Source organism: Bos javanicus, chromosome 3, assembly GCF_032452875.1.
Source record: "Bos javanicus breed banteng chromosome 3, ARS-OSU_banteng_1.0, whole genome shotgun sequence".
Lineage (NCBI taxonomy): Eukaryota > Metazoa > Chordata > Mammalia > Artiodactyla > Bovidae > Bos > Bos javanicus.
Window position 1 is genome coordinate 13,109,763 of NC_083870.1, and position 17,869 is coordinate 13,127,631.

General features: G+C 38.6%; 1 long non-coding RNA gene across 1 annotated transcript in view; it reads right to left on the reverse strand.

Moving 5' to 3' along the window:
- Positions 1-11,880: 11,880 nt before the first annotated feature.
- The window catches only part of LOC133239149 (uncharacterized), a 49,763-nt gene continuing 43,774 nt past the window's right edge, over positions 11,881-17,869 (reverse strand). The window contains exon 5 of the long non-coding RNA XR_009733737.1: positions 11,881-14,484. This is a non-coding gene — a long non-coding RNA (uncharacterized LOC133239149). The remainder of the gene's footprint in view (positions 14,485-17,869) is intronic.

Genomic DNA, 17,869 nt, shown 5'->3' on the forward strand with positions numbered 1-17,869 from the left:
ATAACATGTGTCAACTGTGTGCAACTGTTTGTCTTTGGGATACAGAAACAGAAGGAAAAGTCATTGTATTAGGGGAGTCCAAACTTCAGTGGGGGAAGATGGAAGCAGAAATCACTTCACTGCTGATTGTAAGTGCTACAGTACAGAGGCTCTTAAGAAACATTTTCTTTCACCAAAGATAACAAAACAGAACATGTGAAAACTGAAGGAAAAAAAAAAAAAAGCAAGAAGGCTTCTTGGAGAAGGCATGCGGGATGACCTTCAGAAGACAAGCAGAACACACACAGCCACAAAGAGGGGAAGGGGTTACAGAAATCACAAGTGATGCAATTTTGGGGAGGGGGGCGTGTGAACAGGGTGTCTGTTCCTGACAGAGACCACAGCAGGTACAAACTGGAGGAGACTGGTCCAACATGTGGAAATCAGGCTCCTGGGTCTGCATGTAAGTGCTCTAGGGATGTGAGAAATAGCCAAAGCAGAGGATTTAGAGTTAATTTAAAAACAGGGGGAGAAGTCAAGATGGAAGACTAGGAGGCAGGACAAGTAAGAACTACACACAGGGTTTATAACCACAGCTCTGTGCATCCCAGTCTGAGTTGTGAATTGCTTGCTGTAGAGGTGGTCTAGGTGCTGAAAAGTAGAATTTGGAGTGTGGACTCAGGGAGGGGACAGCTGCTGGCTATGGAAACATAGCTTGAAAGGACAGGAGTAAGTAGCTTCACAACCAAAAAAGAATGTAAAAAAAGCCTGGGACCCCATAGAAGTTAGGCATCATTGTTGAGTGGTATGCAAGTGGCAGGTCCACCATTACAACCCATTTCTCCACCTTCCAGCTTCTTCGGCCTCCCAGGCACCTAGAGGGCACCCATCTGAGCTGGCTGGCCTGCTCCTCAAGCCAAGGCCTACTCCAACAGTGTAGGCTCTGGGGTCCTGAGCACCATCCATCCCAAAGCCTCCTTGTGAATCTGCCCTGAGTGCCTCTGCCTGAGATGGAAATCCGTCAGTGCATGCAGGGACTGAGCGCTAAAGTGTTGGGTTAAGAGACAGAATCCTGGGAGAGGACTGTTGTTTGCTACATAGACACAACAGAGGGGATGGGAGTGAGGGGCTCCATGGCTGGGAATGGTCCTGGAGGAATCCTGGTCTGCTTAGGAAATGAGGCACCACTGTTGAATGGTGCATGGGGGGGGGGGCAACACTGCTCCCCACTCTCCAGTCCCAGCCTCCAAGGCACTGGGAGGGACTCCACCCAAAGTGAGCAACTGCAGTCTGTTTCAACTTTCTACCAGTCCCCACCACAACTCGCCTCCACTGCAAGCTAGTTGTGGCCACCTTGTGCTAGCCAACTGCCTGCCTGTAAGTGTGCCTCATGCAGTCCCTGCTTTGACTCCCTCCCACCAGAGCAGGAAAAAGATACTTGAGGGTGCATACATTAAAAGGTTTGGTCAAAACCAAAGCTGAGCCTTGGGGGTGGTGCAACTAAGAAAGAAGAAAGGAAATCTTTCCATGCAGCTGCACAAGTCATGGAGTAAATCCCACAGGTCAGCTTGGCAAATCTTGCATATGTGGAATACCTGAACAGACAAAGAGTATTCCCACAATTCAAACCTATTTATACTTAAGAGCAGGGAACTTTGAGGGCAAGTACATGTGGGAGCTGGGTCAGATCAGAGTGTAAGCTGGTCCCAAAGTGCCTACAGCAGGTGCACAGACTTATCTAGACATATTGGAGGGCCTTCTGGGGAAGAAAGAATTGGCTCTGTGTCACTGAGAAACTGACTGAGGAAGCCCCAGGAAAATATTCTTATTAGTATTATTCTTTCCTTTATTTTATTTTATTTCTTTTTCATTCGCTGGTGTTGTTTCTGTTTTCTTATTTTGTTAAATCAGATCAGATCAGATCATTCGCTCAGTCGTATCCAACTCTTTGCGACCCCATGAACTGCAGCACGCCAGGCCTCCCTGTCCATCGCCAACTCCCAGAGTTCACTGAGACTCACATACATCGAGTCAGTGATGCCATCCAGCCATTTCATCCTCTGTCGTCCCCTTCTCCTCTTGCCCCCAATCCCTCCCAGCATCAGAGTCTTTTCCAATGAGTCAACTCTTCCCATGAGGTGGCCAAAGAACCCCCAGGGCTGATCTCCTTCAGAATGGACTGGTTGGATCTCCTTGCAGTCCAAGGGACTCTCAAGAGTTTTCTCCAACACCACAGTTCAAAAGCATCAATTCTTCAGTGCTCAACCTTCTTCACAGTCCAACTCTCACATCCATACATGACCACAGGTAAAACCATAGCCTTGACTAGACGAACCTTTGTTGGCAAAGTAATGTCTCTGCTTTTGAATATGCTATCTAGGTTGGTCATAACTTTCCTTCCAAGGAGTAAGCATCTTTTAATTTCATGGCTGCAGCCACCATCTGTAGTGATTTTGGAGCCCAGAAAAATAAAGTCTGACACTGTTCCCACTGTTTCCCCATCTATTTGCCATGAAGTGATGGGACCGGATGCCATGATCTTCGTTTTCTGAATGTTGAGCTTGAAGCCAACTTTTTCACTCTCCACTTTCACTTTCATCAAGAGGCTTTTGAGTTCCTCTTCACTTTCTGCCATAAGGGTGGTGTCATCTGCATATCTGAGGTTATTGATATTTCTCCCGGCAATCTTCATTCCAGCTTGTGTTTCTTCCAATCCAGTGTTTCTCATGATGTCCTCTGCATAGAAGTTAAATAAGCAGGGTGACAATATACAGCCTTGACGTACTCCTTTTTCCTATTTGGAACCAGTCTGTTGTTCCATGTCCAGTTCTAACTGTTGCTTTCTGACCTGCATACAGGTTTCTCAAGAGGCAGATCAGGTGGTCTGGTATTCCCATCTCTTTCAGAATTTTCCACAGTTTCTTGTGATCCACACAGTCAAAGGCTTTGTCATAGTCAACAAAGCAGAAATACATGTTTTTCTGGAACTCTCTTGCTTTTTCCATGATCCAGCGGGTGTTGGCAATTTTATCTCTGGTTCCTCTGCCTTTTCTAAAACCAGCTTGAACATCAGGAAGTTCAAGGTTCACATATTGCTGAAGACTGGCCTGGAGAATTTTGAGCATTACTTTACTAGCATGTGAGATGAGTGCAATTGTGTGGTAGTTTGAGAATTCTTTGGCATTGCCTTTCTTTGGGATTGGAATGAAAACTGACCTTTTCCAGTCCTGTGGCCACTGCTGAGTTTTCCAAATTTGCTGGCATATTGAGTGCAGCACTTTCACTGCATCATCTTTCAGGATTTGGAATAGCTCAACTGGAATTCCATCACCTCCACCAGCTTTGTTCATAGTGATGCTTTCTAAGGCCCACTTGACTTCACATTCCAGGATGTCTGGCTCTAGGTCAGTGATCACACCATCGTGATTATCTGGGTCATGAAGATCTGTTTTGTACAGTTCTTCTGTGTATTCTTGCCATCTCTTCTTAATATCTTCTGCTTCTATTAGGTCCATACCATTTCTGTCCTTTATCGAGCCCATCTTTGCATGAAATGTTCCTTTGGTATCTCTTATTTTCTTGAAGAGCTCTCTAGTCTTTCCCATTCTGTTGTTTTCCTCTATTTCTTTGCATTGATCGCTGAAGAAGGCTTTCTTATCTCTTCTTGCTATTCTTTGGAACTCTGCATTCAGATGTTTATATCTTTCCTTTTCTCCTTTGCTTTTCGCTTCTCTTCTTTTCACAGCTATTTGTAAGGCCTCCCCAGACAGCCATTTTGCTTTTTTGCATTTTTTTCCATGGGGATGGTCTTGATCACTGTCTCCTGTACAATGTCACGAACCTCATTCCATAGTTCATCAGGCACTCTATCTATCAGATCTAGTCCCTTAAATCTATTTCTCAATTCCACTGTATAATCATAAGGAATTTGATTTAGGTCATACCTGAATGCTCTAGTGGTTTCCCCTACTTTCTTCAATTTAAGTCTGAATTTGGCAATAAGGAGTTCATGGTTTGAGCCACAGTCAGCTCCTGGTCTTGTTTTTGCTGACTGTATAGAGCTTCTCCATCTTTGGCTACAAAGAATATAATCAATCTGATTTTGGTGTTGACCATCTGGTGATGTCCATGTGTAGAGTCTTCTCTTGTGTTGTTTGAAGAGGGTGTTTGTTATGGCCAGTGCATTTTCTTGGCAAAACTCTATTAGTCTTTGCCCTGCTTCATTCCGTATTCCAAGGCCAAATTTGCCTGTTACTCCAGGTGTTTCTTGACTTCCTACTTTTGCATTCCAGTCCCCTATAATGAAAAGGACATCTTTTGGGGGTGTTATTCCAAAGGGTCTTGTAGGTCTTCATAGAACCGTTCAACTTCAGCGTCTTCAGCATTACTGGTTTTTAATATATATATTTTTAAATGTTTTATTTTTATCTTATATTTTATTTGTGTTTTTTGCTTGCTTTTAACTTTATTGTTTCTTTTTTATTGTTTTTGTGAGTTTGTTTTCTTCCATTTTCCCCTTATCTTTTTATTTTCCTCTTTTTGTTTTGTTTTGTTAGTTTGCCTGCATGCGAAGTTTTTTCTGTTAGTGTACCTGCATGCTAAGTTGCTTCAGTTATGTCCAGCTCTGTGCAATCCTATAGACTGCAGCCTGCCTCGCTTCTCTGTCAATGAGATTCTCCTGACAAGAATACTGGAGTGAGTTGCCATGCCCTCCTCCCAGGGGACCTTCCAACCCAGGAATCCATCCCACATCTCTATGTCTACTTGCATTGACAAGTGGGTTCCTCACCACTAGCGCCACCTTGGAAGCTCTTTTGTTAGTTTAGCACTTACTGATTGTTCTCATTTTTTAAAATATATTTATTTTTCTATAAAGGATAACTGCTTTATAATATTGTGTTGGTTTATGCCATACATCAACGTGAATCAGCCTTTGGTATACATATGTCTCCTCCCTCTTGAACCTCCTTCCTACCTCCCACCCCATCCCATCCCTCTAGGTTCACAGAGCCCCAGGGTGAGTTCCCTGAGTCATACAGCAAATTCCCACTGGTAATATATTTTACATATGGCAGTGTATATATTTTCATGCTACTCTCTCCATTTGTCCCACCGTCTTCTTCTCCCCACCCCACCCCCAAGTCCATAAGTCTGTTCTCTATGTCTGTGTCTCAATTGCTGCCCTCCAAATAGGTTCATCAGTACCATCTTTCTAGATGCCATATATATGTGTTAATATACGATATTTGCTTTTCTCTTTGTGACTTACTTCACTCTATATAGTAGGCTCTGGGTTCATCCACCTCATTGGTACTGACTCAAATGTGTTCATTTATATGGTTCAGTAACATTCCATTGTGTATATATACTACAGCTTCTTTATCCATTCACCTGTCAATGGACGTCTAGGTTGCCTCCATGGCCTAGCTATTGTAAATACTGCTGCAATGAATATTGGGGTACATGTGTTTTTTCGATTATGGTTTTCTCAGGGTATATAACCAGTAGTGGGATTATTGGGTCATATGGTAGTTTTATTCCAGTTTTTAAAGGAATCTCTATATCGTCTTCCATAGTGTCTGTTTGAATTTACATTCCCACCAACAGTGCAAGAGGGTTCCCTTTTCATTGCATCTTCTCCAGCTTTTAATGTAGGTTTTTTGATGACAGCCTTTCTGACTGGTGTGAGGTGGTATTTCATTGTAGTTTTGATTTGCATTTCTTTAATAATAAGCGAAAATTAACAGAGTCAGACACAACTGAGCGACTGAACTGAATAAAGAGCAATGTTGAGCATCTTTTCACGTGTTTATTAGCCATCTATACTTCTTTTTTGGAGATATGTCTGTTTAGGTCTTTTGCCCACTTTTTGACTGGGTTTTTCTTTTTTATGGTATTGAACTGCATGAGATGCTTGCACATTTTGGAAATTGGTCCTTTGCCTCTTGTTTCATTGGCTATCATATTCTCCCATTCTGAGGGTTTTCTTTTCACCTTGTTTATAGTTTCCTTTGCTGTGCAAAAACTTTTAAGTTTAATTATAATCCACTTGTTTATTCTCATTTTTATTTCCATTACTCTAGGAGATGGGTCATAGAGGATCCCTTTGCTGTGATTTATGTCATAGAGGGTTCTGCCTATGTTTTCCCATAAGAGTTTATAGTTTCTGATCTTACATTTAGGTCTTTAATCCATTTTGAGTTTACCTTTGTGTGTGGTGTTAGGAAGTGCTCTAATTTTATTCTTTACACATAGTTGTCCAGTTTTGCCAGCACCACTTGTTGAAGAGATTGCCTTTTCCACATTGTATATTCTTGCCTCCCTTTTCAAAGACAAGATCCCCATAGGTGCATGGGTCTATCTCTGGTCTTTCTATCTTGTTCCATTGGTCTATATCTCTGCTTTTGTGCCAGTACCATACTGTCTCGATGACGGAGCTTTATAGTATAATCTGAAGTCAAGAAGGTTGATTCATCCAACTCCAATCTTATATCCCAAGATTTCTTTGGCTATTCAGAGTCTTTTGTGTTTCCATACAAATTGTGGATTTTTTTGTTCTAGTTCTGTGGAAAATGTCGTTGGTAATTTGATAGGGATTGCATTGAATCTGTAGATTGCATTTGGTAGTATAGTCATTTTCACAATATTGACTCTTGCAACCCAGAAGCATGGAACACATCTTCATCTGTTTATGTCATCTTTGATTTCTTTCATCAGTGTCTTACAGTTTTCTGTATACAGCCCTTTTGTCTGCTTAGGTAGGTTTATTCCTAGATATTTTATTCTTTTTGTTACAGTGGTAAATGGGATTGATTCCTTAATTTCTTTTTCATTGTTAGTGTTCAGGGATGCAAGTGATTTCTGTGCATTAATTTTTTATCTTGTGACTTTACTAAATTCATTGATTAGCTTTAGTAATTTTCTGATAGTATCTTTAGGGTTTTCTATATATAGTATCATGTCATTTGCAGACAGTGAGAGTTTTGCTTCTTCTTTTCCAATCTGGATTCCTTTTATTTCTTTTTCTTTTCTGATTGGTGTAGCTAGGACTTCCAAAACTATGTTGAATAACAGTTGCAACAGCGGGCACCCTTGTCTTGTTCCTAATCTTAGAAGAAATGCTTTCAGTTTTTCACCATTGAGACTATTGTTTTCTGTGGGATTATCATATGTGGCCTTTATTATGTTAAGGTAGGTTCCTTTCATGACCACTTTTTGAAGATATATTATCATAAGTGGGAGCTGACTTTTGTCAAAAGCTTTTTCTGCCTCTATTGAGATTATCATATAGCTTTCATCTTTTTATTTGTTAATATGGTGTATCACACTGATCGATTTGCATATACTGAAGACTTCTTGCATCCCTGGGATGAACCCAACTTGATCATGGTGTATGATCTTTTTAATATGTTGTTGAATTCTGTTTGCTAGAATTTTATTGAGGATTTTGAAGCTATGTTCATCGGTGATATTGGCCTGTAATTTTATTTTTTTTCTGATGTCTCTGTCTGGTTTTGGTATCAGGATGATTGTTGCCTCATAAAATGAGTTTGGAATTGTTCCTTTCTCTGCAATTTTTTGAAAGAGTTTCAGAAGGACAGGCATTATGCTTTCTCTAAATGTTTGATAGAATTCATTTGTGAAGCCATCTGGCCCTGGTCTTTTGTTTTTGGGGAGATTTTTGATCACTGTTTCTATTCCAGTGCTTATAATTATAGTGTTCATAATTTCTATTTCTTCTGGGTTCAATCTTGGGAGGTTGAACTTTTCTAAGAATCTGTACATTTCTTCCAGGTTGTCCATTTTATTGCCATATTTTGCTCATAATAGTCTCTTTGTATTTATGCATTGTCTAATATAACCTCTCCTTTTTCATTCTTAATTTTTTTGATTTGATTTTTCTCTCTTTTTTTCTTGATGAGTCTGGCTAGTGATTTGTCAATTTTGCTTATCTTCTCAAAGAAACAGATTTTAGTTTCATTAATCTTTACTATCATTTCCTTCATTTCTTTTTCATTTGTATCTGCTCTGGTCCTTGTGATTTCTTTCCTTTTACAAATTTTGGGGGGGGGTTTGGTCTTCCAGTTGTTTTAGATGTAAAGTTAGGTTGTCTTTTCTACATTTTTTCTTGTTTCTTGAGGTAGGATTTTATTGCTACAAACTTCCCTCTTAAAACTGCTTTTGCTGCATCCCATAGATTTTGGAACATTGTGTTTTCATTGACATTTGTTTCTAGAGATTTTTTTTTTTCCCTTTTATTTCTTCAGTAACCTGTCCATTATTTAGAAACAATTGATTTAACTTCCATGTGCTTGTGTTTTTTACTTTTTTTTTTTTTCCTGTAATTGATACCTAGTCTCATAGCATTGTGGTCAGAAAAGATGCTTGATATAATTTCAGTTTCCTTAAATTTACTGAGGCTTGATTTGTTTTCCAAGTGTGGTCTATCCTGGAGAATGTTCCATGTGCATATGAGAAGAAAGTGTATTCTTCTGCATTTGAATGGAATGTCCTGAAGATAACAATTAGGTCAGCCAGTCAGTCAGTTCAGTCACTCAGTCATGTCCGACTCTTTGCAACCCCATGAACTGCAGAATGCCAAGCCTCCCTGTCCATCACCAATTGCAGGAGTGTACCCAAATTCATGTCCGTTGAGTCCATTGATGTCATCCAACCATCTCATCTTCTGTCATCCCCTTCTCCTCCTGCCTTCAATCTTTCCCAGCATCAGGGTCTTTTCAAATGAGTCAGCTCTTCGCATGAGGTGGCCAAAGTATTGGAGTTTCAGCTTCAACATCAGTCCTTCCACTGAACATCCAGGACTGATCTGCTTTAGGATGGACTGGTTGGATCTCCTTGCAGTCAAGGGACTCTCAAGAGTCTTTCCCAACACCACAGTTCAAAAGCATCAATTCTTCTGTGCTCAGTTTTCTTTATAGTCCAACTCTCACATTCATATATGACTACTGGAAAAACCATAGCCTTGACTAGATGAACCTTTGTTGACAAAGTAATGTCTCTTCTTTTTAATATGCTGTCTATGTTGGTCATAACTTTCCTTCCAAGGAGTAAGCATCTTTTAATTTCATGGCTGCAGTCACCATCTGCAGTGATTTTGGAGCCCCCCAAAATAAAGTCAGCCACTGTTTCCAGTGTTTCCCCATCTATTTGCCATGAAGTGATGGGACTAGATGCCATGATCTTAGTTTTCTGAATGTTGAGCTTTAAGCCAACTTTTTCACTCTCCTCTTTCACTTTCATCAAGAGGCTCTGTAGTTCTTCTTCACTTTCTGCCATAAGGGTGGTGTCATCTGCATATCTGAGGTTATTGATATTTCTCCTGGCAATCTTGATTCCAGCTTGTGCTTCTTCCAGCTCAGTGTTTCTCATGATGTACTCTGCATATAAGTTAAATAAGCAGGATGACAGTATACAGCCTTGACGTACTCCTTTTCCTATTTGGAACCAGTCTGTTGTTCCATGTCCAGGTCTGTTGCTTCCTGACTTGCGTACAGTTTTCTCAAGAGGCAGATCATCTGGTCTAATGTGTCACTAAAGGCTTGTATTTCCTTATTAATTTTCTATTTTGATGACCTGTCCATTGGTGTAAGTGGGGAGTGAAAGTTGTTTACTAATACTGTGTTACTGTCAGTTTCTTCTTTTATGTTTGTTAGTGTTTGCATTTGTATTGAGATACTCCTATGATGGGTGCATAAATATTTACAATTGTTATAGCTTCTTCTTGGATTGATACTTTGATCATTGTGTAATGTCCTTCCTTATCTCTTCTAATGTTCATATTTTAAGGTATATTTTGTCTGATATGAGAATTTCTACTCTAGCTTTGTTTTGATTTCCATTTGAATGGAACATCTTTCTCCATCTTCTCACTTTCAGCCTGTATGCGTCTCTCAGTCTGAAGAGGATCTCTTGTAGACAGCATATACATGGGTCTTGTTTTTGAATCCATTCAGCCAGTCTGTGTCTTTTGTTTGGAGTGTTAAGTCCATTTACATTTAAAGTAATTATTGATATACATGTTTCTACTGGAATTTTCTTGTTTTGTTTGTTTTGATAGGTCTTTTGCTTCTCTTGTGCTTCCTGTCTATAAAAAGCCCCTTTAGTATTTGTTGTAAAGCTAGTTTAATGTGAAAGTCATTCAGTCGTGTCCAATTCTTTGCCACTCCATGGACTTCTCTCAGTCCACGGAATTCCCCAGGCCATAATACTGGAATGGGTAGCCGTTCCCTTCCCCAGGCGATCTTCCTGACCCAGGAATTGACCAATGTCTCCTGGATTGCCTCCGGATTTTTGTTTTTAACAACTGAGTTATCAGAGAAGCCCTGAGAAAACTAGTTTGGTGCTAAATACTCTTAACTTTTTCCTACTGAATAGTTTTGATTTCTCCGTTAATTTTGAATGAGATTCTTGCCAGGTAGAGTAATCTTGGTTGTACATTTTTTCCTTTTCAGTACTTTAAATATATCCTACCATTCCCTGCTTGTCTGCAGAGTTTCTGCTCAAAGATCAGCTGTTAATTGTATGGGGTTTCCCTTGTATATTACTTATTGCTTTTTTATATTAAAATTTCAGCTTTATTGAAATACAGTTGACATGAAACATATTGAAAGTTTAAGGTGTTTAGTATGATTTGATACTCATATATATTATGAAATGATTACAACAATAAGTTTAGTTAACACCATACAAGCAGTTTTCTTTTTAATATAATAGATGTACATTTAACTAATTTTATTAATCTTATATCCTATGCAAATATATTTAAAATTTTGTATTTCATACATTGCTATTAAATGTCCATAGGGCATTTAGAAAAGCTGGCAACAAGATAAACATTCCTAAATTTCAAACAGTAGAATTCCTTTTTTGTGTGTGTGATTCAGTTATACATATACACATATATTATTTTGGAAATTATTTTCCATTATAGATTATTATAAGATATTGACTATAATTCTGTGCTATAGAGTAAACATTTGTTGCTTGTTTCATATATTATTTTTAATTTAGAAATTTAATGTTCTATTTACACTGAATCAAACATATGGAATCAAAATGTCATAAATTTTTTAGTTATGCAAAAATTCATGTTTTCTAAATATATAGAATACATATTATTTATATATGTACATACAAAGCCTTTCTACTGTGCTGGATGAAGGCTTGAGACAGAACATTTTTTTTAAAAAAGAGATGGAAAAACTGGAAAACATAAACCAAATGAAAAGGGAGTACTGAATATGAACTAGGAAAAATGAAACAAACTAGATAAAAGTAAAAGATTCTCATATAGCCCAGTTGTTTTTAAACATATCTGTTCATTGGAAACATATCTGAAGCTTTGGCAAAAAAAAAAAAAAAAAAAAACCCGGAATTTGTATTTTTCAAAAAAATTCCAAGATACTCTGATATGCATCTGTGTTCAAAAAAGTGATAACGGGTTTTTCTGTTAATTGGTAGTTTTGATGATATGTGCTGTGCTGTATTTAGTCACTCAGTTGCATCTGACTCTGTGAACCCATGGAATGTAACCCACCTGGTTCCTCTGTCCATAGGGATTCTTCAGGCAAGAATACTGAAGTGGGTTGCTTTGCTCTCCTCCAAGCGATCTTCTCAACCCAGGGATTGAACCCATGTGTCCCACATTGCAGGTGGATTCTTTATTGTCTGAGCCACCAGGGAAGCCCTAGAATACTGGAGTGGGTAGCCTATCCCTTCCCCAGGGGAACTTCCAGTTCCAGGAATCAAATTAGGGTCTCCTGCATTGCAAACGGATTCTTTACTAGCTGAGCTATCAGAGAAGCCCTTTGATGATAGAGAATTCTATTATTTTTCTGTTGACCAATCATGATACGATGGTATTAACTAATAGTTACATAATCACAATAGTAAAAGATGTTTATCAGTTTTCACAATCAATAGCCAGATAAAAATTAACAGACAATTACAGTTGCAAGCCATAATGGAAACAATTAACCTAACAATATAAAATAATTATGTACAATTTGGGGGATCAAACAGGGTGATGTGGTAAGTGCATACATTTACATGTCTTCATCCTCTCTGCCAGTCTATGTCTTTTGTTTGGTGCATTTAATCAATTTACATTTAAGGTAATAATTGAGATGTATGATCCTATTACCATTTTCTTGATTGCTTTGGGTTTATTTTCTGTAGGTATGTCTCTTCCTTCTCTTTCTTCTTGCCTAGAGAAATTCCTTTAGCATTGTTGTAAAGCTTGTTTGGTGGTGCTAAATTCTCTTAACTGTTGCTTCTCTGGAAAGCTTTTGATTTCACCAACAAATATGAAGAAGAGTCATGCTGAGCAGAGTATTCATGATTGTAGGTTCTTTCCTTTCACCCTTAAATGTGTCATGCCATTCCCTTTTGGCTTCTAGTTTCTATTGAGACATCAGCTGATAGCCTGATGGAAGTTCCTTTGTATGTTATTTGCTGCTTTTCCCAAGTTGCTTTTAATATTTTATCTCTGTCTTTAATTTTTGTCATTTTGATTACTATGTGTCTCAGTGTGTTCCTCCTTGGTCTTACCCTGCCTGGGACTCTCTATGCTTCCTAGACTTGGTTGACTATTTCCTTTTCATGTTAGGGAAGTTTTCAGCTATTATCTCTTCAAATATTTTCTTAGATCTTTTCTCTCATTCTTCTCCTTCTGGCACCCCTCTAACACAAATGTTCATGCATTTAATGCTGTCCCTTAGGCCTCGTAGAGTCTCTTCATTTCTTTTTTTCTGTATTCTGTTCTATGGCAGTGATCTCCACCATCCTGTCCAGGTCATTTATTTGTACTTCTGCCTCATTGTTCTGCTATGGATTCCTTCTAGCATATTATTCATCTCTGTTTACTTATTTTTTAGTTCTTCTGGGTATTTGCTAAACATTTCTTGTATCTTCTCAATCTTTGCCTCCATTCTTTTTCCAAGATCTTGAATTATATTCACTATCATTATCCTGAATTATTTTTCTGGGAAGCTGCCTATCTCTGCTTCATTTAGTTGTTTTTCTGGGAATTTATCTTGTCCCTTCATTTGGAACATAACTTTCTGCTTTTTCATACTGATTAATTTTCTGTAATGATTGTTTTAGTCACTATGGGATTGTGGCTCTTCTTGCTTTTTCTGCCTGCCCTCTGATGGATGAGGTTAAGAGGCTTGTGTAAGGTTCCTGATGGGAGGAACTGGTCTGGTGGGCAGCACCTTGCTGAGTAAAACTTTAATTCAATTATCTGCTGATGGGTGGGGTCGCACTCCTGCCATGAGGAAACCCAACCCTTGAGTCTATAGCTCTATTGGTTCAATTCAGTCTCTCAGTCGTGTCTGACTCTTTGCGACCCCATGGACGGCAGCATACCAGGCTTCCCTGTCCATCACAAGCTCCTGGAGCTTGCTCAAACTCATGTCTATCAAGTCAGTGATGCCATTCAACTATCTTATCCTCTGTCTCCCCATTCTCCTCCTGCCTTCTATCTTTCCCAGCATCGGGGTCTTTTCCAGTGAGTCAGTTCTTTGCATCAGGTGGTCAAAGTACTGGAGCCTTAGCTTCAGCATCAGTCCTTCCAATGAATATTCAGGACTGATTTCCTTTAAGATTGACTGATTGGATCTTCTTTCAGTCCAAGAAACTCTCAAGAGTCTTCTCCAACACCAAAGTTCAAAAGCATCAATTCTTCAGTGCTCAGTTTTATTTATGGTCCAAGTCTCACATCCATACATAACTGCTAGAAAAACCATAGCTTTGACTAGATGGACCTTTGTCAGCAAAGTAATGTCTCTGATTTTTAATATGTTGTCTAGGTTGATCAAAGAGTTTCTTCCAAGGATCAAGCATCTTTTAATTTCATGGCTGCAGTCACCATCTGCAGTGATTTTGGAGCCCAAGAAGATAAAGTCTGGCATTGTTTCCCCAACTATTTGCCATGAAGTGATGCCCCAAAACAGATACCATGATCTTTGTCTTTTGAATGTTGAGTTTTAAGCCAGAGTTTTCACTCTCCTCTTTCACTTTCATCAAGAGGCTCTTTAGTTTTTCACTTTCTGCCATAAGGGTGGTGTTATCTTCATATCTGAGGTTATTGATATTTCTCCTGGCAGTCTTGGTTCCAGCTTGTGCTTCATCTAGACTGGCATTTCTCATGATGCATTTTGCATATAAATTAAATAAGCAGGGTGACAATAGACAGCCTTGGCATACTTTTTTGTGTGTAGGTGGTTTTTTTGGGGGGTGTCCATGGGAATCCTCTCTGTTGATGGCTGGATTTATGTTTCTGTCTCGCTTGTTGTTTGAGTGAGGCTTCCTGTACTGGGTGCTGCTGGAAATTGGGCAATGTTAGGTCTTGTATACAGGTGGAAGCCTTCATGGGAATTCTTACTATTTAATACTTTCTGGGGTTTGGAGTTCTGTGGCAGTCAGGGTCCTGGATTCAGTGCTCCTGCTCCAAAACCTCAGGACTGATCTCTGGCTAGAAAACTGAAATTGCACAAGTCATTTATTATGGCATTAAAGGGGGTTAAAACACACACACACACACAAAATGAGAAGCAAAAGACAAACCCCAGAAAAATGGTACATACAAAGTCAGACATTAAAAACAAAAACAATGGAACATACACACACATACACACACCCAAAGAATACCAAAACAATCCAAAGAAAAGAAAGTACAAGATAGTGACCTGGCAAACAAAGAAAACCAAAAATGATATAAACCAATTAAAAACAAAACTGACTAAAACACAAACTAGAAAGCAAAACCAAAACAAAGTGCCAACTGAGGAATAAAGCAAAGAAAACTAAATAAACTAACAAACATGTTGAAAAAAAGAAAGCAAGGAAGGAAAATAGAAAAGCAAAGTTAAATAGAAGTATATAAAAAAGATATATATATAGATATAGATATGAATAACTACAGCAGGAAAAGAACAATAAGAAAAAACAAAACCAAGGGGAAATTTTTAAATTAGGAAAAAGATTTTTAAAATAAAATTATATATTAAAAAAAAAAAACCCAAAGAACTGCAAAAGGCCAACATAGATGTAGAAGTATATGAAGGAAATAAAAAGTGCTATTTAAAAACAGTTCTCAAAAGCTTAAATATGCTAATAGTAACAATCAAATCAACAACCACAGCAACAGAGGAAGAAGAAAAATCCAGAACCAACTGCAGAACAAATCAAAATATAAGAATAATAATAGATGTTTTTCTCAGATATCATCTGCCAGTGTCCTTTCCCTTGCTGTGATCACAGTCCACCTCTGTGTCCCTAGGATGCCCTCCTATACTGGGCTGCTCTCTGGACCTGCTATGGGGACAGCTCAGACTGTAATGTGGTCATACTGTTACGTATTCTTGCCTCCAAAGTGCATATCTGCCAGAGCTACTGCTTTTTCATTTGTAGGGCCTCGCATTGTCCTTTTACATATTCCATAGACACAGAGTCTACCTAGTTGGTCATGTGGATTTAATCTGTAACTTGTACAGCTGGTGAGAAGGTTTTCTATTCTCTCCCTTATCCACACTGCCCCTGGATTTCAACTGTGGTTTTAACTCCACCTCTGCATTTGAATTCTCCACAGGAGTTTTCTCCTTAGGCTGCCCTGGAGGAGTTGGGTCTGACCCAGTGAGGACCTACAAAATGGACTATTGGGAAGAAATGGGTAAATTCTTGGAAAGGTACAGTTTTCAAAGATAAAATCAAGAAGAATTAATAATATAAATAGACCAATCACAAGTAATGAAATTAAATTTTAGTTAAATATCTTTCAACAAACAAAAGTCCTGAATCAGATGGCTTCACAGATGAATTCTATCAGACATTTAGAGAAAAACTAACACACATCCTTCTCAAACTCTTCCAAAAACTTGTAGAGAGAAGAACACAAGGCCAGACAAAGATATCACACACACAAAAAATTACAAGTCAGTGTTAGAGACACAGTCACAAAAATCCTTAACAAAATACTAGCAAACTGAATCTGACAATGCACACACAAAAAAATCATACAGTACAATCAAGAGAGATTTATGCTAGGGAGGCAAGGATTGTTGACTATATGGAGTTCAAGAGCTTTAGAATCCAACACTTAGATTTCAACTCCAGCTCTGCCACCTATTAGCTATGTGCCATTTTCTGGAAATAATAATGGTATTTGCATGATAGGATTGCAGTTTATTCTTTGAGGCCTCAATACCAACTGTCTTTAAACAACAGCCCAGAATAACTGTACCCTGTCACACAGCCTTGTGAAAGTACTACGGAGAAAAATAGAGCATTAAGGAGGAAAGAGGCCACCAGAAAGAGTTTGCAGTTTTATACAGGGTGGTTAGGGGTCTTACTGAGAAGTTAACATCTGAACAAAGGCCTGAAGTAGGTCAGGAAATGAGACATGTGGATACCTGGAGGGAAAGAATTCTAGAGAGGAAGGAGCATGCACAGAGTATTGGAGGAATAGCAGGAAGCCCAATATCTTAGAGTACATTAAGGAAGGAGAGGAGTAAGGAAGATGAGGTCAAATGATATAGGACCTTCCAGATAAAGGGAGCTAATGGGGTAGTTCCGAGCTCACGAGTAATGTGATGCAACTTAGGTTTTGAAAAGATTCATCTGGGTGATATTGTGAAAATAGATATTAAAGGATTAAGTACAAAAGTGAGAGACTCTGAGGCAACTGTGATAATTTAAGTGAGAAACCATGACCCAACTGGACCAAGGAGGTGGTGAGAGGCATTTTGTTATAAACATATTTTTTTTCATATAGATACACAAAAATAAGTATTCAAATATATATAGAATGCTGAAATATATTTTCTAATAGAGAGTGAAAAAGAAATGAAAATGAAAAAGAAGAATGAAGTCAAGGATAAACCAAGGTTTTATCACCAGAAAAAAAAAAAATGGAAAGATTGAGGTGACATTTGGAAGGATGAGAAACTCTATAGGAAGAATGTTTGGGGAATTTGAGTTTAAACATGTCAAGATGGAGATACCTATTATACATGCACATGGAGATGTCAAGTAAACAGTTGCATATTCACACTATGGAGTCCAGGGACGGATTGCATCTCTAGTCCTTTTTGCCACAGAAGGTCACAGGATTACTGCATGGCCAGAGCACCAAAAAGAAATGAGTGTAGACAGTGAAGTGAGGTCATGGCTATGAACGCTGGCAATTCAAAAATTCAGAGGTTGGAATGATACTGATAAAGGAAACTTCAGAGCAACCATCCAGTAGGTAGAAAATAATGGTGACTGCAAAGTGAAAATAGTGTTTCAAGAAGTATAGGTCCACTGTGGCTGAGAACTTATGGGAAATAAGGACTGAAAATTGACCACTGGATTTAACAATATAAAGTCAGCATTGTGACCAGACACAAAAGCAGACTCAATGGAGAGGTAGGGCCAATGCATAGAAAAAGGGAGAACGAAATTGAGAGAAAGAAATTTCTTCAAATAAGGCATACAAATTATTAGTTCAACATGAACAGTTTAAGAAAAGCAATTCAGGACCACAAGCAGTTTCCACTTCATCAGCACTAGGATGGCTAAAATAAATAAATAAATAATGAGAGATTGAGATGAAGTGAAGAAATTCTCATATATTGCTGGTGGAAATGTAAAAGTGTTGCAGCTGCAGGTGGAAGATGGGAATAAGAGAAGAAGAGCAAGTAGAGGAAGATTTAGGAAGGGTAACACAGCAGATGATAGTAACTGTTTGGGTGTCTAGAATGATAGAGAGAAAGAATTAAAATGAGTGAAATTATTATACCCTCCCTGATATTATGCCTACAACACTTACAACTAAAACAGCCTTATTATAGAAACTCTATTTCTTCATTATCCATGTACTACCCAG